This window comes from Rhinolophus sinicus, linkage group LG04, assembly GCF_036562045.2.
Source record: "Rhinolophus sinicus isolate RSC01 linkage group LG04, ASM3656204v1, whole genome shotgun sequence".
NCBI classification, from domain to species: Eukaryota; Metazoa; Chordata; class Mammalia; order Chiroptera; family Rhinolophidae; genus Rhinolophus; species Rhinolophus sinicus.
The window spans coordinates 56,032,441-56,056,845 of record NC_133754.1 but is presented as its reverse complement, the minus strand read 5'-3'; the positions used below and the strand labels follow the sequence as shown (position 1 = coordinate 56,056,845).

The 24,405-nt window shown below is 37.9% G+C and overlaps 1 protein-coding gene across 1 annotated transcript in view; it reads right to left on the bottom strand.

Annotated features, from left to right (window-relative positions):
- Positions 1–19,463, bottom strand: part of LOC109452793 (arylamine N-acetyltransferase 1) — a 41,498-nt gene extending 22,035 nt beyond the window's left edge. Inside the window, exons 1-2 of the mRNA XM_074329575.1 lie at positions 19,249–19,463; positions 16,875–16,972 (exon numbers count right to left, since the gene is read on the bottom strand). The gene's annotated coding sequence lies outside the window, so the exon portion shown is untranslated. The remainder of the gene's footprint in view (positions 1–16,874; positions 16,973–19,248) is intronic.
- Between the last annotated feature and the right edge of the window lie 4,942 nt (positions 19,464–24,405).

Sequence of the window (24,405 nt, the reverse complement as noted above, 5' to 3'; positions counted from 1 at the left end):
CTGAACATTCTCTTCTCTCCCTTCCCTCAAGGGAAATTATAAGAACCTAGTTGAAGTGAGGTAAGGAAAATACCCATCTCTAACCTCTCTAGCATTTCTTCCTCACCTTAGGGGGAAAACATTGGGAAATACTTTTTTTTTTAAAGGATAGTCAAGTTTTAACTGAAAACCTATATTACAAATACCTTGAAATTATGCCAGATTTTCTTGTGTATCAAAACCACTGTAATCAAAGTTTCCCTTTGTCAATTAAATGAGCATCAAAGATGTCAGTAAAGCTAATCTTTCGATTTTGCTAGTTGTTATGCAAGTTGCAGACTTCTTAGTTAAATAGGTGTAGCTAAATTGTACTTCCAAGGACATAAAGCAAAGTATTAGTATTTTTATTATTTTTTTTCCTCTGCCAACTATCCAAGGAATCCTGAACTATTCTATTACACTGACGACTTCTGTCATGAATCCCTGCTTCCTCCTGGCACCATCTTCATTTTAAATCGAGTATGTGAAAAGTTGTTTCAAATCAAGTGACTGAATTTTGTTCTCCAAATTTTAAACTATATACAAGCTTATAGAAAGATTAAGATGAAGAAACATTGCATAGACTTGAAAAAATCTATATAAGGTTATTTGCAAATATGACAGTTTTCTAAATGTTCAGAATAACAACTTTACTTTCTTTTGTTTCTACCAAAGATGAGGAAGTTTACTTAGAATATAATCACTGTGTTTAGGTTTAATTATTGGTACAAAAAAGCAACTGAAATTGTGTTAGTATTTGGGAAACAGCTCCGATAAGGGGGATGGAGCTCTTAGCGGGGGCCTGCCAGAGAAAAAACCATCCCGACAGTTTAAGCATATTTGTCTGGTGTTGAAAAAGAATTTAAACTGATGAATGCAGTAAATTAACTCCCCTGATTATTTTTTGTCTTTAAGAACTTTCCACTATGTTTACCTCTTACCATTGGAAAGCTCTTTGAAGCAACATTCCACTTGTTTTTCTAGACAGACTGCTTCATTTACTCATTTCCAGTAGCTAGACATGGAGGTGTTTTCAGTGAGCACATCCATGGTCTAGACCAGGGGAGTCCAAACTGCGGCCCGCGGGCCAACTGCGGCTCGCAATCCATTGTTAATTGGCCCGCAGCAAATTCCAAAACTATATTTAGTTTACTTAAATAAACCAGGTGAGGCAATACGTACTTCACCTCGAGTGAGTGGCCCGGCTGTTTGTGTATTTTACCACATATGGCCCTTGGTGAAAAACGTTGGAAAAAGTTTGGACACCCCTGGCCTAGACAGAGACACTGTTTGAAATTATCCAGGAACACAGTGCCACTGACCATCACTGAGTGACATTTGTTTCTGTTGGCTGTGTCTGCTCTGATTGCTGGTTTCTTTCAGATTGGCAGCTGGGATTACGCTGCAGCTACAAGAGGTGGAGATTGTAGTGAGGGTGGACTGGGCCTCAATTCTATACTTCTGGAATGTATAGGCTCAGTTAAAGGCACTAATGGGAAATCTGTGAATATTTTCAAAAATTTAGTTAGTTCATTTTACCTTAGTAACTTCCATAATACTATTGAGTAGATGTGTAAGTTAAAGTATTCTTTCCCTCCCTAATTTTCCTTTTCCCCTGAATTCTTATCGCTGCATTCTTTTTTAAAAAAATTATATTTATTGGGGTGACATTGGTGATTAGAATTATATAGATTTCAAGTGTACAATTCTATCATACATCATCTATATATTGCATTGTGTGTTTACCCAAAGTCAGTTCTCCTTCCATCACCATATGTTTGACCGCCTTTACTCTCTTTGACCATCCTCACTCCCCCTTAGCCTCTGGTAACCACTAGACTGTTGTCTGTGTCTATGAGTTTTTGTTTGTTTGTTTGTCTTGTTCTTTTGTTGCTTCCAGTTTTACATCCCACATGTGACTGAAGTCATATGGTTCTCAACTTTTTCTGTCTGACTTATTTCATTTAGTACGATAATCTCAAGATCCATCCATGTTGTCGCAAATGACAGTGTTTCATCTTTTCTTATGGCCGAGTAATAGTCCATTGTATATATATACCTCATCTTCATTATCCAATCATCTATTGAAGGACACTTTGGTTGTTTCCATGTCCTGGCCACCTTGAATAATGCTGCAATGAATATAGAGTTAACCATATCTTTACAGATAAATATTTTAGATTTTTTGAGTAGATACCCAGAAGAGGAATTGCTGGGCCGTACGGTAATAGTAGTCTTAATTTTTTGAGGAAACTCCATACTGTTTTCCATAGTGACTGTACCAATTTACATTCTGAACAGCAGTGTATGAGGGTTCCTTTTCTTCCACAACCTCTCTAACACTTTTTACTACTTGTCTTATTGACAATAGCCACCCTAACAGGTATGTGGTGGTGTCTCATTGTGGTTTTGATTTGCATTTCCCTAATAGCTATTGAAGTTGTGCATCTTTTCATATATCTGTTGGTTGTTTATACGTCTTCTTGGGAGAAGAGTCTGTTCAGGTCTTCTGCCCATTTTTTCAGTGGATTGTTTTTTGTTGTTGTTGAGTGGGTGAATTCTTTATATATTTTGGATATGAGCCCCTTATCAGCAGTGTTGTTTGTAAATATTTTCTCCCTTTCAGTTGGTTGCCTCTTTGTTTTGTTGATGGTTTCTTTTGCTGTGCAGAAGCTTCTTAATTTGATATCGTCCTGTTCATTTATTTTTGCTTTTACTTCCCTTGCCTTTGAGGTCAAATTCAAAAATCCTCTCTAAGACCAAAGTCCATAAGTTTAGTACCTATGCTTTCTTCTATGGAATTTTTGGTTTTAGGTCTTTATATTTAGGTATTTGATCCGTTTTGACTTCATTGGTGTATGATAACAGAGAGCAGTCTAGTTTCATTCTTTCGCACATGACTTTCCAATTTTCCCAGCACCATTTATTGAAGAAGCTTTCTTTTCTCCATTGTATGTTTTTGGCTCCATTGTCAAAAATTATCTGCCTATATATATATATGGGATTATTTCTGGGTTCAATTCTATTCCATTGGTCTTTGTGTCTGTTTTTCTGCCAATACCATGCTGTTTTGATTATTTTTGCTTTGTAATATAATTTGAATTCAGAGAGTCTGATACCTTTGGCCTTGTTCTTGTTTCTCGGGATTGCTTTGGCTCTTTGGGGTCTTTTGTGATTCCATACAAATCTGATTTTTTAAATTCTATTTATTAATAATGCCATTGGAATTTTGATGGGAATTGCATTAAATCTGTATATTGCTCTAGCTAATATGACTATTTTAACTATGTTGATTTTCCAATTACTGAATACAGAATATCTTTCCATTTCTTTGTGTCTTCTTCTATTTCTTTTAATAATGTCTTGTAGTTTTCCGTGTATAGGTCCTTCATATCCTTTGTTATGTTTATTCCTAGATACTTTATTCTTTTCCATTAAATTGCAAAATAAATGTGTGTGTTTTTTCCTTTTTCTGAAATTTCATTGTTAGTATATAGAAATGCAATGGATTTTGAACATTGATTTTGTATCCTACAACTTTAGTGTTGCAGTGTTTAGTTTATTGATTGTTTCTAATAGTTTTTTTTCTTTTTCTTTTTTTTTTGGTGTAATCTTTAGGTTTTTCCACATAAAGAATCATGTCATCTGCAAAAAGTGACAATTTAACTTCTTCATTTCCAATTTGGATGCTTTTTATTTCTTTCTTTGCCTGACTCTGCCTAGAAATTTCAATACTATGTTGAATAACAGTAGTGAGAGGGAACATCCTTGTCTTGATTCTGATCATAGAGGAAAATCTTACAGTTTTTCACCATTAAATATGATATTAGCTGAGGGTTTGTCATATATGGCCTTTATTATGTTCAAGTACTTTCCTTCTGTACCCATTTTATTATGTTTTTTTAATTACAAATAGATGTTGAATCTTGTGAAATGTTTTTTTGTATCTATTGATATGATCATATGATTTTTATCCTTTATTTTGTTTATGTGGTATCACAGTGATTGATATGTGTATGAAGAGCCATCCTTGTGCCCCTGGAATGAACGCCACTTGATCATGGTATACAGTCTTTTTAATGTATTGTCATATTCGATTTGCTAGCATTTTCTTTAGGATTTTTGCATTTGTATTCATCAGAGATATTGGTCTGTAGTTTTCTTTTCTTTTTTTCTGTTATCCTTACCAGGTTTTGGTATCAGGGTAATGTTGGCCTCATAAAATGAGTTAGGAAGTATTACTTCTTCTTTAAATTTTTTTGGAATTATTTGAGAAGGATTAGTAGTATTAAGTCATCTTTGAATGTTTGTTAGCATTCACTAGTGAAGCCATCTGGTCCTGGACTTTTGCTTTTGGGGAGGTTTTGGATGATTGTTTCAATTTCCTTGCTGTTGATCAGCCTATTTAGATTTTCCAGTTCTTTGTGAGTTAGTCTAGGAATGTGATATATTTCTAAGAACTTGTCCATTTCTTCTAGGTCATTGAATTTGGTGGCATATTGCCTTTCGTAGTATTCTTGTATGATCCTTTGTATTTCTATGGTATCCATCCTAACTTTTCATTTCTGATTTGTTTATTTGTGTCTTTTCTCTTTTTTTCCTCAGTGAGTCTTGCCAGGGGTTTGTCAATTTTATTAATGTTTTCAATGCTCCAGCTCCCTGTTGCATCAATTTGTTCTATTCTCTTTTTGTTCTCTATTTCATTTAATTCTGCTCTGATTTTCATTATTTCCTTCCTTTTGCTGACTTTGGGTTTCATTTGTTCTTCTTTTTCTAGTTCTTTAAGATGTAATGTCAGGTTGTTTATTTGGGATTTTGTTTGTTTGTTTGTTTCTTGAGATCAGCCTGTAATGACATAGATTTCTCTCTTATTACTGCTTTGGCAGCATCCCATAATTTTGATATGTTGTATTTTCATTCTCATTTGTTTCTATGTATTTTTTTATTAGTTTCAGGTGCATAAAACAATGTAATAATGAGACATTTATCATTTATATCCCTCACACTATGTCAACCCCCCTCCCCCCATCCACTATCCCTCTGACATTGCGCTCAGCCATTATATTTCCACTGTCTCTATTCCTAATGCTGTACTCTGCTTCTTGTAAATATATATAATTATAGTTGACATTCATTGTTGCTCAGCTTCAGCTTCAGGTGTACAGTGCAGTGATCAGGCATCTACATCTTCCCTGAGGTGGTCTCCCTAATGGGACAAGTGTCCATCAGATACCCTACAGGATTTTTACAACATTATTGATTGCATTCCCCAAATTGACTTTTGTAACCCCTTGGCAATCTTGTGGTTACTGACTGTGCTTTCTAATCCCCTCACCTTCCCCCTTATCCCCACCCGCCATCCCATCTAGCAACCCTCAATTTTTCCTCTATATCTCTGATTAGTTTATAGAGTTTCTGCTGAAAAATCTAGTGATAATCTAATGGGCTTTCCTTTTTTGGTTCTAGGAGGTTAGGATCCATATGAAATGAAGGTTAGGGCCCTTACGTACTTAGAACTTCAGAGCAATGACTTTTAAATTTTATCGTGGCCTCTGTCAGAGCATATATCATGCTGAAATGTGTGTGTGTGTGTGTGTGTGTGTGTGTGTGTGCATATATGTGTGTGTGTGTGTGTGTGTGTGTGTATGTATGTGTATGTATCCTTTCTTTGCCCTCACCCAGTCTGAACTCTTAGAGGTCAGGAACTATCTTGCTTTTTATTTTATTTTATTTTATTTTGTTTTATTTTTAATCTTAGAACCAAAAAAGATGCTCAAAAAATATTTATGATTAAAAATACCAAATATCCAAAAAGAGGCCAAAACAAACTCATTCTATTGAGCCAAACAGATAGGAGACATATTCACAAGTATTTCTTGTTGTAGGAGTCATACTCTTAATCATAATGTGGATTTTGACAGCACTTATAATTCAAACTATTATCTTTGCCTTGATTGATAACCTGTGGATCACTTGGGAATTAACAGAACTGCTATAATAAATTACTCTAAATCAGTACAAGGACAAACTCTTGTATGTGGGGACTGCTCTTTAAACCTGGAGTAGACTGGAGCTTGCTGGTTTGGAAGAATGAGGTAATGGAAAAATGCCACCTTTTTAATTTTTAAATTGAAAAATGTGTTTCTCCCACAGGGTGAAAGGGAATTCTATTTACACGTACATTGTCTCAAACACACCTCACATCCTGGCTTACACAAATGCTGCCTAGCAAGCAGGAGGAGAAGGCAGATGTCCTCCAGGGAGACAAAGTGCTAGCATATTGTGAGGCTTGTCATCGCAGTCAGGCTATGTTTCCCTTCCTGATGAGTTTTTGGCTGATGTTACCCTTTTATTCATGCTCAGATTTTAGGAAATACAATATGAAATTGATCTTCCTCAAAGATTATTTTTTCCCTTAAACTGAAGAACGTACTTTTAGTTTTGCTCTACACATTTTATTTAAATTCTTGGGTCTGGATTAGTAGCTCAGAGTGTTAATGGAAGATAAGAATGAGACTAAAATGGTGAAGAACAAAGAAAACCTGATAGGCTAAAGGATCAGTTGAAGAAGACCTCACCAGTGTACTTTCAAAACTCATTTTTCAAAAGTAGTTGTTTTAGTTTACCAACAATTTTGTCTCTTCTTATATTTTTAAATCAATAATTTATTATTTAATAACTCATATCTTTAAATATTAATTATAAAACATTTTGATATAATGACCCACTACAAAAACTATTGTGTCTGGGAATGATTGATTTAAGGCATTCTAAGAATAATAAGAATTATAAGAAACTCATGGGACATACAGAAAACATATATCATTTTGAAGGAAAAGACTGATTTCATGTAGTTATTCATGCCCGGTAAAAATAGATGTTTCTACGTTCTAGTTTATATTCATCAGTTTTGTAAAATGAAGTTCTTCCTTTTCATTGATTGATATTTGAGATCCATCTAGATGTTTGGTAAGTGTGGCTCTCAGTCATAGAGAGAATGGATTTATAGATTCTGAAATATGGCTTCTGTTTGGTGCTTCTCATTTTTACATAGGAAATCAAACAGAGTCCTCTGTTTTTTGCCTATTTGAGTTTGGATAGAATTAAAGAACATAGAAATCAGCCCTAAAAATTACATAAGCCATATCGTGTTGCCCTTTGAATTTTTGCTTTATTCTATGGCCTTCTCCTGTCTCCTGAAAGCTAAGGCACCTAGCACAGTATCCTTCAGGGACATCTCAAAATTAATGTTTTTCACTTAATATTTAAAAGCCATTTTAAAGGGAAGTAAATTAACATTTATATTTGGAAAATGATGTGGGATAAAAGAACATATTTGGGAGTGCTATAAAATAACTGCCAACATGAGTCGTCAACTCTCATCATTCTATTTCAGTCAGGAGGAGGACATAAAACACTGATGTGTCAGAATATACACACACACAACCTCCAGAGATGATTATGTTATTTCATATTCTTTTTCTCCCTAAATTTCAGAGCATCTATGGTTAAATGTTTGGGGTTGAGGGATTTATAAGCCTATTCTGACAGATTTGGATAGTTGAGTATATCTACAGTCCTGTTATTGAGTATCTACACAGCAGTTCTCACACTATTCACCAAGAAACAACAGACACTGACCATTAATGTAAAAAGTGTACATGCTGGTTATATGAAGTACCCAGCATGTGTATTTGTGTAAACATCCTATTAAAATATCAAGAAATATAGTGTTAAATGCCAGATTCGGTTCTAAAACTTATTTTTAATACATGAAGAATGTGCTTTCACTGAAAGTTTCATCCTATAGGTGATTTCAGGGTGAGAAAAGAACTATTCTTTCCAAAGGTTCTTTGTGAAAAGGAGTCATGTGGCCCTCAACCATTTTAGGGAATTTAGTGCATACAGTACCTACTAGTAGGAATGGAAGTCCCAGTGCTTTCTTCTGCCAGGCAGGCAGAACTTGTGGTTGCAGCAAGTGGCAGAGGAGACGGAGAGGGAAGGAGTTGAATGAGGAGAGTAGTACTGAAACAGAACTTCAGTAGATGACAGAGCAGAGGAAATGTTTATTAGCTACCCTGAGTGTGGAACATTGGGTAGAGGAAACAATGTCTAAAATGGATATTTGGAAAGTTTTCCATAAGATGTTTATTGTATAAAATCCCTTTATTTCTCCCTTTATAGGATACATAATAAAAATCAACTGTATTCTATCGACATAAGAATGTCCAAACCTGTAGAGAGTTTTTATAAAAATTCCCTTGAGGAACTCAGAGGATATGCCTGGAAGCAAGATCTCAACAAACAGAAAATGCTTCTCAGAATGGCAGTTTGCTGCTTGTTTTATGCACTTAGAGTTAAGGACTGGAACGTAAGGAATATTACTGGGAGGTGGAAGATAACAAGTGGGTGGGGATCTGATTACAGGATCGTTAAACAAGATTATGTTCTCTCTTGAGGGTGTTTACACTTCTGAGGGATCTGAAAAGAGTCATTTCAAAGGTGTATATATACAGAAATAATGAACAGAGCTTGCTTAAGGCAAAGATTGAAACTTTTACTAAATAAATTGTATATCTGGGGTCTGACTGCCCCACCATGACCTGCCCAGTTAGGAATTTATGATCAGATCACCCTGTGAGGTTACTTTCGGTCAGATTTATTACAGCGTGCCTTTTTTGTCCACAGCTGTATGTATATAAATGTATCTATCTCTCTTTAGAGGAGGATTGTGATGTTTATATCTCTGTATTTATTTTTCTTTTCCCTAGGTTTTTGCATTAGCCAGGACTTGCAGAATAAAGTTGAAGGAGGGAATAAAAAAAGACAGAGAGATGGTTGATGAGATGGTGAGAAGGAGCAATAAAGTATCTGAAGCAGGAAGACATGGGTGTGGCGGTGGGGGGGATGAAATGAGAGAATAAGAACTGTAGTGTTAGGGATTTCAACTGCTCTCAGACAACTACCTCTGTTAATAGTGGGACTTCCTCTCCTCAAACACTTGTGAAATCTAGAGACTGCTACTGTAGATTGCCTTTGATAGCACTTCTCTACTTCTACCCCGACCTTCTTTCCCTTTCTTCATTGGGCCATAAGGCATGGACACTGGCCTTGACTACTTGTGTGATCTTGGGCAAGCCCTTTCAGCGTCTCAGTGAAGATAAGACCAATGAACAACATCCTCTTAAAGGTAATCTGTCTCCAAATCTCATCCCACAATGTTCTCACCCTACAACATTTAGAACAAAACATTTGAAGAATTTGGGTTCCTTCAAAATTAAAGATATCTGGACATGTATTTAATTAAGCACACCAGGGACAAAGAAGACCAAGAAATGGAGTGGGGGACAATATCTACAATGTCCAGAATTGATAAGGGACTGTCTTGTGTAATATGTACTATATTCTTTCACATCACCAAGAATGAGATATGAATCTTAGCAGAAAAAGGCAAGATTATGAGCAGAAAGTTTACAGAAGAGAAACTGTAAATGGCTAAAAGCATGTGAAGAGATACTCTAATTCACTAGTAATCGAATAATTACTAATTAAAACAGCAATTAGGTGAGTTGGGTAAGGCCACAGGATTCCTTACCTATTTATCTTTAAATAAAGGTGGGAGGAAATTACATGTGTGAGGCTAGACTAGGACAGTCATTCTGGAGACTAAGCTACACACACACTTAGGAAACTGGGTGAGAATTCATTTAAAACATGTTTCAGAAGCAGAATTTCTGATCATTTCATATAACATATAATAGATTATAGATTCTGCTCCTGAGATACAGTATAAATACTCACCAGGTCCATAAAGGATAATGAAGACATTTGTTTACAGTAATGGTGAAGTGATAGAGTTGGAAACAGCCAAAGAGAATAGGTGGATAAAATGGGTGCTTGCATACCATAGAGTCAGTAGTAATGAATAGATGTACACAAAGCCGTAGAGATTAGAATTCAAAAACGATTGTGTTAAGTGAAAAAGTATAAAAACAGGAGATCCATTTAAGTAAGTTTGTGTGAAATATGTTCACACAAACCAACAATAAACATTTGATTTCTAAAGTTTTTTAGACATAAAACCCAGCCATTTAAAAGGAAAGCTATATAGTTTTAAAGGGGGATTTATGAGTGCTTGGCCTTAGAGAGCCCTCCCCGGTCTCCTCTGGAGGAGTCTGGTTGCAGTGTACTCTAGAAGATAGCAGTCAATAGAGCCTCTGTTTATTGGTCCTAGATAAAAAATTGGACTCGCATTTCTGTTTTCAAGGTGTCTGTAAACCTGTCCAGACAGATGAGAAACAAGGAGAGGAAAGAGAATGAATGTTCTACATAGCATGCATGCAACACAGAGTTACTATATCGCTATGCAGACAATACTTACAGAATTTGTTATGCTACCATGTCAGCACATTAATTCTATAACAACCTGGGGTAGATTACAGCATTTCCAGTGGAGGACCTCTAGAATCAAGACCCAAACTACAGCATTTCACAAATCTGTTTTCTTTTATTATGTAATTTTAAAGAAATCACTTTTAAAATTCTCAAAAAACAATGAAGTGTTCGATGTGCCATAATTTTTCTTATAATGTGTGGTTGCAACCACTGTTCCTAAAACGTGAACATTGTACTTTCTTGACCATAAGCTGTGCTGTTCTGAGGGAGGGATGATGTGGGTCAAGTCAAGCTGTTCTATTTACCCTCTAATGTGTCCAATCTCTCTCTCTCTCTCTCTCTCTCTCTCTCTCTCTCCCTCCAGTGGTGTGCTGAAAGTTCTCTGAAAACCTGCACTTCTACAACGGCCTGGGTCATTGTGTAAAACACTGTTCCCCAAGGCTCCTGGACTGCGGACCAGGGGTGGTTGAGCTGGTTCCCAGGCCATCACTGGGTCCACAGCCAGGACCCAGGTATTACCTGACACAGAGGTGGGTGAGACTCTTTCTGGGTCCTTTGGCGTATAGCTCCCACAAAGCACTTTGCCTGTGGTAGGATGAGGAGGCGACAAAGGCAAGGGGCATTTTATTCTGCCATGATGCTGATATCATTCCTGCTAATCTCACTTATACATCATGCTAAGCAATTGTCTAAATTTCTTATTAAACTGGCTTAAAGTTTGTTTTTAAAATTACAAAAGTAATGTCCTCCTTGTTGCAGAAAATGTAGAAAAAAATATAGAAAACAAAAAAGTTACCCATAATCTCGCCATTCAAGGCAGCTACTTTCAACATTTGATGAATATGTACGACTTTTTTTTTTTTTTTTTAATTTATTGGGGTGACAATTGTTAGTAAAATTACATGGATTTCAGGTGTACAATTCTGTATTACATCATCTATAAATCCCATTGTGTGTTCATCACCCAGAGTAAGTTCTCCTTCCATCACCATATATAAAATCCCCCTTACCCTCATCTCCCACCCCCCACCCCCCTTACCCTCTGGCAACCACTAAACCATTGTCTGAGTCTATGAGTTTCTGTTTCTCATTTGTTTGTCTTGTTCTTTTGTTGCTTTTGGTTTATATACCACATATCAGTGAAATCACATGGTTCTCTGCTTTTTCTGTCTGACTTATCTCGCTCAGCATTACACTCTCTAGATCCATCCATGTTGTCACAAATGTTCCTATATTATCTTTTCTTACCACCGAATAGTATTCCATTGTGTATGTATACCACAACTTCTTTATCCATTCATCTATCGAAGGACATTTTGGTTGTTTCCATGTCTTGGCCACCGTAAACAAAGCTGCAATGAACATTGGAGCACACGTTTCTTTATCTCTAAATGTTTTCAGATTTTTTGGGTAGATACCCAGGAGAGGGATTGCTGGGTCATATGGCAATTCTATTCGTAATTTTTTGAGGAACCTCCACACTGCCTTCCATAACGGCTGCACCAGTCTGCATTCCCACCAACAGTGTATGAAGGTTCCTTTTTCTCCACAGCCTCTCCAACATTTGTTACTATTTGTCTTGTTGATGATAGCCATTCTGACTGGGGTGAGGTGATATCTCATTGTGGTTTTGATTTGCATTTCTCTGATGATTAATGATGTTGAGCATTTTTTCATATGTCTATTTGCCATTTGTATGTCCTCTTTGGAGAAATGTCTCTTCAAGTCCTCTGCCCATTTTTCAATTGGGTTGTTTGTTTTTTTGTTGTTGAGTTGCATGAGTTCCTTGTATATTCTGGATACTAGCCCCTTATCGGAGGCACTGTTTGCAAAAATCTTCTCCCATTCAGTTGGTGGCCTCTTTATTTTGTCAATGGTTTCTTTTGCTGTGCAGAAGCTTTTAAGTTTCATATAGTCCCATTCGTTTATTTTAGCTTTTACTTCCCTTGCCTTTGGAGTCAAATTCATAAAATGCTCTTTGAACCCAAGGTCCATAAGTTTAGTACCTATGTTTTCTTCTATGCAGTTTATTGTGTCAGGTCTTATGCTTAAGTCTTTGATCCATTTTGAATTAACTTTGGTACATGGTGACAAATAGCAGTCCAGTTTCATTCTTTTGCACGTGGCTATCCAGTTCTCCCAGCACCATTTATTGAAGAGGCTGTCTTTGCTCCATTGTATGTTTTTAGCTTCTTTGTCAAAAATTATCTGTCCATATTTATGTGGTTTTATTTCTGGGTTCTCAATTCTATTCCATTGGTCTATGTGTCTGTTTTTCTGCCAATGCCATGCTGTTTTGATTATAGTTGCCCTGTAGTATAAACTAAAGTCAGGGAGTGTGATACCTCCAGCACTAATCTTTTTTCTTAGGATTGCTTTGGCTATTCGGGGTCTTTTGTGGTTCCAAACAAATCTGATGATTTTTTGTTCTATTTCTTTAAAAGGCCATTGGGATTCTGATGGGGATTGCATTAAGTCTATATATTGCTTTGGGTAATATGGCCATTTTAACTATGTTGATTCTTCCAATCCATGAGCATGGAATGTCTTTCCATTTCTTTGTGTCTTCTTCAATTTCTTGCAAAAATATCTTATAGTTTTCAGCACATAGGTCTTTCACATCCTTGGTTAAGTTTATTCCTAGGTATTTTATTCTTTTTGCTGCAATTGCAAAAGGAATTGTTTTTTGTATTTCTTTTTCTGAGATTTCATTGTTAGTATATAGGAAGGCAATGGACTTTTGTGCGTTGATTTTGTAGCCGGCAACTTTACTGTATTCGTTTATTGTTTCTAATAGCTTTTTGGTGGAGTCTTTAGGGTTTTCTATATATAGCATCATGTCATCTGCAAAGAGTGACAATTTAACTTCTTCATTCCCAATTTGGATGCCTTTTATTTCTTTCTCTTGCCTGATTGCTCTGGCAAGGACTCCCAACACTATGTTGAAAAGCAGAGGTGATAGGGGACATCCCTGGTACGACATTTTTTTGCCACTAAAACATTGAGATCATATCATGTATTTATTATTTTCTTATACATATAGCTTTGTTCCAGGAAAGTTTTAATTTGGCTTCTCTAAATACACATGAAATAAAATAAAATGTAAAATGAATGGAGAAGGACAAAAGAAAAATAAGACTAGAAAAGAGAAGGGAAAGTCAGGGGCGAGGTCAGTACACATTGCGTAATGAGCTGCAGTATATTTGGGAGACGTGGGCCACGCCTTAGCTCTGACCCTTCTCGCAGCTAATGCAAAGCATCCATGTCAGCCAGATCTTGCCTGGAATGGGCCGTAGGGGCCACAGAGTGACAAAGATTCTTTGCTTGACAAAACCTTAGTCAGGGTCCTTGAATTTTAGGCCCATGTGTGTGCTTCCTTATACAATTCAGTTTTAGCAAGAACCCTGCTGAGTCAGTTTGCCAGTTTCCCATTCTCCATGTCTGATTACCCTCAACATCTAATTGGGTTCCTCATCCTCCACCAGCCGCCAGAGGACGTTTCCTCACCCTGGCCTACCTTCTGCAGAGATCCTATTAGACCAGTTTAACCAGAATCTCCCGTACTCTTAATGTTTCCTCTTAGCAATTTCCTATTTTCTAAGCCCACCCTGCCCCTTGGCTGCAGATTCCCACTTGCCCATCCTGTATTCAGTACTGAGCCTGGTTCTATACGGAGGTATTTTTTCCCCTGCAGCTATAGACCTGAATAAAATCTGTTTTCACTGCTTTAATACTATCCACCTCTGGTTTTTCTTTGACAGTAGGAACAGTAAAAATTCCATATTGAGCAAAAATGGGTGCCAAATGTATTTGGTAAAGAGGCAGGATTCTGCTTAAAGGAGTAATAAGGAGAATGTGGAGATAGGTATTTTTTACCTGGAGTTTTTCAGTACTGTGTGGGTGACTGGTCCCCTGATGCCAGTGGGAAATGGCTTTGTAAACTTCTACCTAGAGTTTAAGCAATCTAAATCAGGTTGTTGACACTGGGATAGTAGGAATGGGTTGCATACTTCCTGGTACCCCTGAATTCTGCTCTCATAACTCAATTCTGGGGCTGCAGTTGAGTGATAAACACAAAAGCTACTCCCTACAACAGATACATAATTGCCCTGTAGGCAGTTGCCCTGCCTCATCTCTATCTTCAGGCACTAGGTAAATGAAATATCTGAAATATTTATGAGTAGAAATTACTCTATTAATAATGGAAAAACGGAAACAGCAACATGTGAAAAGAGAGAGTGCACTTCATTGAAATTCAGGCTCCCTTTGGCAGTGCATAGCTGCCTCTGATTGTTTTTTGTGAAGGCAGTTATCCCAATACTGGAAGATGGAGACATCCTGTCACACAGAGAAAGCAGCCTGAAGGAATGATTAAAATTGCTGTGTGGGTGTCAGAGGAAGAGAAGCCTTTATCAAGGAAAGAATGATCAATATCTTATTATTAATACTGTTGTGCCTAGAAGCACCTTGTGGGAGAGAGACAGAAGGACCCTGAGCATCCTTGGGGTTGGCAGAATGGGGGACTGTTGGGAACTGTGGGGACAGCGCTATGCGTCATTCATGACTTCAGCATCAACATCTCTACTGGAAAGAATGGTGGGGCCCCTCCCAGAAGGGAGTCTAAGATAGAAGCAAAATGTTTACTGAGTGCTCACTATGGACTGAGCACTGTGCTAGTTGCTGGAATAGAGCAATGGATAAGATCATCCCCATCTTTGCTCCCGTGGGACTCACAGTTTAGTGGAAATGGCAAAGTAACACGTCAAATTCAAATAAACAAGTGTGAACTACAAAAGGGCTAAATAAGAAGATGTGGTTAAAGCTCCTAAGAGGGGATCTAAGTGTGTGTGGGTGGATGGGTGGTGTGGGTGGGGGGTGATCAGGAAAGGTTTCCCAAGGGAGACATGACTAAGTTGCAACCTGAAGAAAGAATGGGATTTAAACAGGAGATGGGATGAGGATGGAGTATTCCAGGAAGAGGGAATTCTAGGGCCATTATGTGGCCTGAAGCACAATTTTATGCAGTTTATTCTGCCTGAAGAATAGAGAACAGATTGGAGGGGGCCAAAATGGATGCTGGGAGACCAGTTAGGAGACTATTATAATTGCTCAAGTGAAAAATTATGATAAAAGGAAAATTGACACCCTGCCCTTAAATTAACCTCATCCATCATTTTGGGTAATGAACACCATGTGTCATAGATTAGAAGTTCTGCATCCCAAGGTAAATTTTATTAAAACTCACACAATCATTTATGCAAACAGGATTATAGCCTACCATATAAGAATTGAGCTGGGAGTGTTGCTTCTTTTCTCTATTCAGGAAGCCACTTTTTCTGAAGGTCTGGCTCCCATGCAACACAAGTAAAATTTTAACCAAACTTGTTCATAATTTTTTCTTGGACAATAATTATGTTTTGTACTTGGTGGTGGCTGTTGATATAGAGACCTATTTTGAAAACATCTACAAAGTGTTTTAATTTGGGTGACGAGGGAGGGAGAGAGGGAAGTCCAAAATGACCCCAGATTTCTGAGAGTGGGAGGCTGCCATGTGGCACCAGGAGCAGAAGCAAGTCTGGGCTGGAGCCTTGGAACTAGATTGCAGGAGTGCCTTGAATGTGTAGAAGAAGTAAAGATACTTTATCTAGAGGGCAAATGGTTCCTGTTTCTCACTGAAATGACCTACAATAGGAAAGAGCCTAGACAACATCAAAGAGAAAAAAGGAATGTGACAGCAAATTTAAAATTAACCTTTACCTGATGAGAAAATCACTGCCCCATGGATTTCACAGCCACCACTGGCTGCAGAAATCAACCCTTCATTTTACTCGTGTGCTGGTGGCCTGTGGAGGTTGTCACGTGCCCAAGATTATATAGCTAAGAGAACTTACCACTTCTTTATGTTGAGTAACTACCAAACAGTGTAAGTTGCTTAGCATATGTTTTGTGTATCCTTCTATAGGCCTATAACTACAACTTACCCTTCCTAAAAACTCCTTAAATTTTCTTTGCTATTAATGGAATAATTTATAACAAATTTTCCTTACTTAGCATTTATGTTTCTTCAATGGGGAGCCTCCCACTGTGGAGTCACTCACACATTTATTGAGAAATTGTCTCCAAATTTAGGCCCATAGGGATTTCCATACAATTACTGATCAAGGAGATTCTTGATGCCTCTGAAAATTCCACTGACAGATCACTGTTCTGTGCAATAATTTGGAGTACTATAAGTCTTCCAAGTTATTGACCTGTTTCACTCTCTTGCCTGTGCCTTTTCTCTTTTGATGTCCCTCTCTCCCAAACAGGATCAGACTGAAGTAAGTTCACACCCAGACCAGACCAATAACTTCAGGTACTTTAAAGTGTGTACAAGTGCGTGTGTGTGTGCGTGTGTGTGTGTGTGTGTGTGTGTGTGTGTGTGTGAAGTCATTCAATACTTATTTAACAGAGAGACTTACTGTGCTCCATGTGGAAGGGTAGAGGACAGCCATCAGGAACCACATCAGCCTGTCCTCTACTGTCCATCACTATTCCATTCTGGCCCCAATAGGAAAACCTATTCAGCAAGACAAGATTCCTGCTATGAACCAGAGCCACCCTCCTTAAGTAGAAGTTTGCGTATCTGAGCATTCCCCTTAGAGATTTCCAACCTGGTACCCAGCCTAAGCAGTTTATCAGGTAATTACTTTCAACTCTCTTGAGGAATTCTAGTAGCGTTAACTTCCTCCATCTTGTCACGTTTCCAGTAATGCATCCTTTACATCTGTCTGCTCCCAGGGTGCTCAGGCCCCTGTGGCATGCCTGCCCCAAAGTCTTCCCCGTGGAGAAGAACAGTTCATCACTCTTAATCACGCTTCTCCTCCTTCAGGTTCCTAATCTCAGTCAGAGAATTAAGTGATCTAATGAAATAGCCAATACTTTACTTTTTTGTAACACTCATGTTTGTAATTATTTGTTTCCTATCTGTTTCAAACTCTTGAATTTCTGGTGGTAAATAGTCTCAACTACCACTGCTGCATCCCCTTTTGGAAGCATTTCTCCCTTGAGAACTAAGACTTGTGGACCTGCGTAGCCCAAGGTCATGGAGTTGGGAAAGATGCTAATGGATCACTACAGGCAGTAGTCAGAGGATCCCCTCTCTTAGAAGCCACCTCTTGGATCTTAGGTCCGGAATCCTAATGGCAGATGAAGTAGCACCATATACTGGTTATTGATTTAGAGGCTATACTGCATCCTAGAAGATATTTCTCTAGCCTCACAAGGTGTTTCTGTCAGTTAGTGCTATGTCTTTAAAGGTCTATTCTCCAAATCTATCAGGCCATATGCTTCAGGGTAATAAAGAACATGGTAAGGCCAGTAAGTTCTATGAGCAACAGCCAACAGGTGCACTTCATTTGCTGTAAAATGAGTTTCTTGGGAAGAAGTAATTCTATATAAAATAACATAAAGATAAATAAGGCAGTCAGTGGATAGTGGTTCTAGCAGAAACTTTGCAGATAGGGAAGGCAAATCTGTATTCAGAGTTCAGTGTCTATTCCAGTGAGAACAAAGTGCTGCGCCTACTATGATGGTTAATACTACTATATCTGTCACCAGGTGACTGGCTGATACCCCGGAAAATGTGTTTTGTGAATTCTTGTGGCCCAACTCACTCCATCCAACCTTCCTGTAACCTTTGTACTTATCCCATAAGTCAAGCCTGTTAAGCTCCCTCTCAAATTGGCTGTTGTTTTTAGATTGGCCTGCCAACCTTGTATTCTGATTTGGACTCCTTCTTTTGGGTAAAGGCTCATTACCAATTTCTTGTTTTCCAAGTTCTCAGGGCCATCAAAAATTCCTTTGCCTTTTCTTCCTCCCGCACCATTTCTTATACTATGCGGATATTGCTACTGCCGGTTGTTTGACCCTCCCTAATCATATTTTGGGTTATTTGGAATATCTCGTCACTTTAAGATGTTGTCCATGGTTTTTCGTTGGTTTGTTTTTGCTATCCTAGTTGTTCCTTCTAGTTGCCTTTTTTGTTGAGGGAATGTGAGGGGATTCAGAGAGATGAAAAAATGATGCCTCTATTGCCACCATCTTGCTTTCAGTTTGCACTGATATATTCTCAAAGTTTCTCAGATGTGTCTTAATGTGCAGCCACAGTTGAGAATTGTGACTCTTGGTGGGTGGAGAGCATTTGAACACTTGGCTGAGCATCTAGGTTTGTGTTCGTCCTTCTGCTTCAGGACTGGAGGGGACTAAGAGGAGAGGTTGGAAAAGTCCTGTGAGGTCTCTATGCATCCAGGCCCAAGGCTCATCACATCAGCATCCACCAAGGGTCCCAGCTTCCCTTCATCTCTATGAGGATTCCAGGGCAAGGGGGAAAGCTCCCTACGGCTGTATGATTTGACTAAAATACAGCAAAAATGCCTGGGGCTTTCCATGGTCAGTACGCCCTGGGGTACTTTCTCACAGTCCTTCCTGACCATACCTGAACAGTGTATTTGACCCAAAAAATTCCCCACTTGCCACAATGCCTAATACATAGTTGGCTCTCTCATTAAGTAGGTCACAGGCAGCTCAGGCCACATTATATGTTTTAAGGCCTCAGCTATGTTCAGGATACCATTGTCCCATATTCCTTGATTTTGGCGTTCTCATTCAACTCAGGTTTTGGTCTGTGCAAAAAACAAAATGCAAACAACCCAAAATCCCCCTGAATTAAAAAACCCAACATCAAACTGTTCCCCAAATACTAGGATAATTAGTTATTCCAGCGTGGGAATGTTAGGCATAGAGGCTTCGGAATATCTGTCTCATACCATTGTGTTTACTTACCTACCCACTTACCCTTGGATTCAAAGTTTCCAGTGACTCTCTGAAGTTTCTCCGTGCATAGTTTCAGTTTCCTGAAATTTTACTGCAGCAGCTGCTACGGTGCTTATGGTCAGTAACTTGTTCCTCAAAGTGAGTGTCAGTTCGTCATGGTTTTTTTCTCCAAGGTATCAATTCTCTATTCTCATGTCTACCTTGGATTTCCTCTGAAGGCAGTTCTAGCACATTCCCTTATGCAGTTTCCAGGGTCAGGTAGTTTACTGCACCTCCCTTCCATGGGACAATACTTAGAAGGAATTTATTTAAGGCCCTCTAGAGACATGTCATTTACCCTCCCTAAGTCAGGAACCCTTTAGTCCTGGCTCTGCCAGTAACTGGTTGACCTTGCACTTAGTGCTATAAGCTCAGGTAGTACTACAGGGCAATTGTTGGAGGGACTAAGCAGGGCTGGGCTGGGGACGGGGCACATTCAGACAGAATCGGGGGCTTGTATGGGTCCTTAGTTCAATGGGCAGAGGTCTTCCAGTGGACATGGAGTTCATTCATTTTCCCTTTTGTTGCTAAGAGTCTTTTCCACTGATGTGAAATGCTTTGGGGAATGGTAACACTCCACCAGATGTCAGCCTGCATTCTGGATTGAACTTTTGCATGTTTCTCAGCTTTTCTGTGTGACTGGGATATAATTAGAACTGGGTCCTACACCCTTCCTAAGTATGCTCATGTGGGGTTTTTGTAATCTTGGTATTTAGGGACTATATATCCTGAGCATCAAGATTGGACTTTCCTGTGTACTTTATCAAGTGTCCTCCAGATCACTAGGTGAGGTCACACAGGCAAATGCCAAAGCTCACGCTGTTCCCTCTCATGAAAATTGTTCTCTACTTGTTATAAAAGGTTGAGGATTACTATGGTAAGGAAGGAGTTGTATGGGAGGGGGATGTGAAAAATATAACAAAATGAGAGCATCTTAGTCGCTATAAACTTTTTTAGAAATTGTGACCAAGTACATATAACATGAAGTTTGCCATCGTAACCATTTCTAAGTGTACAGTTCAGTAGTGTTCAGTATACTCACACTGTTGGACAACAAATCTCCTGAAGCCTGTACACATTAAACAATGACTCCCCATTCCCTTCCCCACTCCCAGCCCCTGGCAACTGCCATCCTACTTTTTGTTTTTATAAATTTGACTGCTCCAGATACCTCATTTAAGGGAAATGATACAGTACTTTGTGTGTGTGTCTGTGATCAGCTTGTTTCACTTAGCATAATGCCCACAAGGTTTATCAATATAGTAGCATGTGTCAGAATTCCCTTCCTTTTCAAGGCTGAGTAATATTCCGTTCTATGTATATGTCATATTTTATTTATCCATTCATCAGTGATGGACATGTTGAATAGTGCTGCTGTGAACATGGGGATGCAAATAGCTCTTGGAGACCCTGTTTTCAATTCTTTTGAGTAGATACCCAGGAGTGCAATGGCTAGATCATATGGTAATTTTATTTCTAATTTTTGAGAAACCTCTATACTGTTTTCCATAGCAGCTGCACAATGTACTTTCTCACCGACAATGCACAGGGTTCCAATTTCTCATTCTTGCCAACACATATTTTCTGTTTTGTTTTTCTTATAGTAGCCATTCTAATGGGTATGAAATAATATCATTGTAGTTTTGATTTTGATTTTCCTAATGATTAATGATGTTGAGCATCTTTTCATATGCTTCTTGGCCGTTTGTATATATATCATCTCTGGAGAAATATATATTCAAATCCTTTGTTGACCTTTTAATTGAGTTATTTGGTTTTTCTATTATTTTTTGTTTGTTTGTTTTTTGTTTTAAATTAAAGTTTATTGGGGTGACAATTGTTAGTAAAGTTACATAGATTTCAGGTGTACAGTTCTGTAATACATCATCTATATATCACACTGTGTTTTCATCACCTAGAGTCAGTTCTGTTTCCATCACGGTATCTTGGATCCCCTTTACCCTCATCTACCACCTTCCTCCCCCTTACCCTCTGGTAACCACTAAACTATTGTCTGTGTCTATGAGTTTTTGTTTCTTTATTTGTCTTTTTCTTTTGTTGTTTTGTTTTATATACCACATATCATATGGTGCTCTACTTTTTCTGTCTGACTTATTTCACTGAGCATAATAATCTCAAGATCCATCCATGTTGTCACAAATGGTACTATTTCATCTTTTCTTATAACAGAATAGTATTCCATTGTGTATATATAAACAGCTTTTTTATCCATTCATCTATTGAAGGATACTTTTGTTGTTTCCATGTCTTGGCCATAGTAAATAAAGCTGCAATGAACATTGGAGCACATATGTCTTTATGGATAAATGTATGTTTCAGATTTTTTGGGTAGATACCCAGGAAAGGGATTGCTGGGTTATATGGTAATTCTATTTGTAATTTTTTGAGGACCCTCCACACTGCCTTCCATAACGGCTGCATCAGTCTGCATTCCCACCAACAGTGTATGAGGGTTCCTTTTTCTCCACAGCCACCCCAACACTTGTTACTGTTTGTCTTGTTGATGATAGCCATTCTGACTGGGGTGAGGTGATATCTCATTGTGGTTTTTATTTGCATTTCTCTGATGATTAGTGATGTTGAGTTTCTTTTCATATGTCTGTTGGCCATTTGTATGTCCTCTTTGAAGAAATGTCTCTTCAGGTCCTCTGCCCATTGTTTAATTGGATTGTTTGTTTTTTTGTTGTTGAGTTGTATGAGTTCCTTATATATTTTTGATATTAGCCCTTTATCGGAGGCGTTATTTGCAAAAATCTTCTCCCATTCTGTTGGTTGCCTCTTTATTTTGTAGATGGTTTCTTTTGCTGTGCAGAAGCTTTTTAGTTTGATGTAGTCCCATTCATTTATTTTAGCTTTTACTTCCTTTGCATTTGAGGTCAAATTCATAAAATGCTCTTTGAACCCAAGGTCCATAAGTTTAGTACCTATGTTTTCTTCTATGTAGTTTATTGTTTCAGATCGTATGCTTAGGTCTTTGATCCATTTTTAGTTAATTTTGGTACATGATGACAGATAGCAGCCTAATTTCATTTTTTTGCATGTGACTTTCCAATTCTCCCAGCACCATTTATTGAAGAGGCTATCTTTTTTTTTTTTTTTTTTTTTTAAGATTTTATTGGGGAAGGGGAACAGGAGTTTATTGGGGAACAGTGTGTACTTCCAGGACTTTTTCCCAAGTCAAGTTGTTGTCCTTTCAGTCTTAGTTGTGGAGGGCGCAGCTCAGCTCCAGGTCCATTTGCCGTTGCTAGTTGCAGGGGGCACAGCCCACCATCCCTTGCGGGACTTGAGGAATTGAACTGGCAACCTTGTGGTTGAGAGCCCACTGGCCCATGTGGGAATCGAACCGGCAGCCTTCGAAGTTAGGAGCATGGAGCTCTAACCCCCTGAGCCACCGGGTCGGCCCGAGGCTATCTTTTTTCTATTGTATGTTTTTGGCTTCTTTGTCAAAATTTATCTGTCCATATTTATGTGGGTTTATTTCTGAGTTCTCAATTTTATTCCATTTGTCTGTGTGTCTGTTTTTCTGCCAGTACCCTGCTGTTTTGATTATTGTTGCCCAGTAGTACAAGCTAAAGTCAGGGAGTGTGATACCTCCAGTATTGTTCTTTTTTCTTAGAATTGCTTTGGCTATTAGGGGTCTTTTGTGGTTCCAAACAAATCTGATGATTTTTTGTTCTATTTCTTTAAAAAAGGCCATTGGGATTTTGATGGGGATTGCATTAAATCTGTATATTGCTTTGAGTAATATGGCCATTTTAACTATGTTGATTCTTCCAATACATGAGCATGGAATGTCTTTCCATTTCTTTGTGTCTTCTTCAATTTCTTTGAAAAATATCTTATGGTTTTCATTATGTAAGTCTTTTACATTCTTAGTAAAGTTTATTCCTAGGTTTTAAAATCTTTTTTGTTAAAATTGCAAGAGGAATTGTTTGTTTGATTTCTTTTTCTGATATTTCATTGTTAGTATATAGGAATGCAATGGACTTTTGTACATTGATTTTGTAGCCTGCAACTTTACTGTATTTGTTTATTGTTTCTAATAACTTTTTGGTGGAGTCTTTAGAGTTTTCTATATATAGCATCATGTCATCGACAAAAAGTGACAATTTAACTTCTTCATTCCCAATTTGGATGCCTTTTATTTCTTTCTCTTGCCTGACTGTTCTGGCAAGGACTTCCAATACTATGTTGAAAAGCAGAGGTGAATAGGGGACAGCCCTGTCGTGTTCCTGAACATAGAGCAAAGGGCTTCGGTTTTTCACCTTTAATTATGATTAGCTGAGGGTTTGTCATATTTGGCCTTTATTATGTAAAGGTGTTTTCCTTCTATAACTATTTTAGTAAGTGTTTTAATCATAAATGGATGTTGTATTTGTCAAACACTTTTTCTGCATCAATTCATATAATCATATGATTTTTGTCATTTATTTTGTTTATGTGGTGTATCACATTGATTGATTTGCCTATGTTGAACCATCCTTGTGCCCCTGGGATGAACCCCACTTGGTCGTGATGTATAATCTTTTTAATGCATTGTTCCATTCGATTTGCTAGAATTTTGTTTAGGATTTTTGCATCTGTTTTCATCAGAGATATTGGTCTATAATTTTCTTTTTTGTGTGTTATCCTTACCAGTTTTCGGTATCAGGGTAATATTGGCCTCATAAAATGAGTTAGAGACTATTGTCTCTTCTTCAATTTTTTGGAAGAGTTTGAGTAGGACAGGTATTAGAGCCTCTTTGAATGTTTGGTAGTGTTCACTAGTGAAACCATTTGGTCCTGGACTTTTGTTTTTAGGAAGGTTTTGGATGACTGATTCAATTTCCTTACTGGTGATTGGTCTATTTAGATTTTCCAGTTCTTTGTGATTCAGCCTAGGAAGGCTATACGTTTCTAAGAACTTGTCCATTTCTTCTAGGTTATTAAATTTGGTGGCATATAGTCCTTCATAGTATTCTTGGATGATCCCTTGTATTTCTGTGGCATCTGTGGTAACTTCCTCTCTTTCATTTCTGATTTTGTTTATTTGTTTCTTTTCTCTTTTTATCTTAGTGAATCTAGCCAAGGGTTTGTCAATTTTATTAATTTTTTCAAAGAACCAGCTCTTTGTTGCAT